Genomic DNA, 1,205 nt, shown 5'->3' with positions numbered 1-1,205 from the left:
CAGAAAATAAAATTATTGAAGAACAGACTCAGCAGACTGTAAATTCTGCTACTAGATTAATTAGTCCAACAGATTTAAAACAGCAAAGCCCAGTTAATCTTATACCAGAATCATTTCAATCATCACAAGATCCAGAGCAAATTACTCACAGATATAAAAAGATTGAAAGAAATGTTTGATAAAATAGAAAAATTACAGCAACAAGTTAAACAAAAGACCTCAAAGAAAAAGAAGTTGCAGATAATTATCCTAATAAACTAAATTGTTATGTTTGTGGAGAAACAGATCATTTAGCTAAGACATGTCCAAAAAAGATAAATAATAATGATAAAAGAAGTACTTTAGTAGAATGTACTAATGAAGACTTGTTAGAAATAGATGAATATATATATGTGTATATATATATATATCTTTAAAAATTCTTCAATTGTTTGTTTTATTTTTTCAGAAGAAGTCTCATCAAAATGCTTCTTTCTATGTATAACCCATTTTTCACAAAATATCGATTCAATTTCTAATTCGTTTGCAATCTCTTTAGCATCAACCATGGCTGAACTAAATGCAAATTCTCTAGAAATGAGCCCTTTTTAAATGGTCTATAGCAACATTAATATGCATGTCTTCTACTTGCAAATGTTTGCTTACTCTGTTAACATCATTCTTCACTTCATACCAAATAATCATCCCAATTCAAAATTCTCAATTTCAATTCTTCACTTCATACCAAATAATCATCCCAATTCAAAATTCTCAATTTCAATATGGCTTTCCCAACGAGTTTGTGACAAAGGTCTAAGGGTAAGACCATTTACATTATCTTTGAAAATTTTCCACTATTTAGTAGATAACGAAAATAAAGTGTATATACGTTGCATCATCCCAAAGAAAGATTTAGCTTTTGAACAAGTGTTCATACCACAAAGTGCAAGATTAAGACTATGACAACCACAAGGACCGTAGAATGCTCTAGGATTTAGTTGTAACAGTCTATTTTGAACTCCTTTATGTTTCCTTTCATGTTAGCACCATTATCATAGTCTTGACCCTTTACATCATCAATATCAAATTCTAAATTACTCAAAGCACCCACAAGTTCATCAAAATGTTCTTTACCAGATGTATCATCCACCAATAAAAACCTTAAAAAGGATCTTCAACCTTTACTAGACTTACTGAAATATCTGCACATGTTGATATTATAGATA

The sequence above is a fragment of the Olea europaea genome, chromosome 12 (assembly GCF_002742605.1).
Source record: "Olea europaea var. sylvestris chromosome 12, O_europaea_v1, whole genome shotgun sequence".
NCBI classification, from domain to species: Eukaryota; Viridiplantae; Streptophyta; class Magnoliopsida; order Lamiales; family Oleaceae; genus Olea; species Olea europaea.
The sequence above is the reverse complement of the archived record's forward strand: the minus strand, read 5'-3'. Positions refer to the sequence as shown.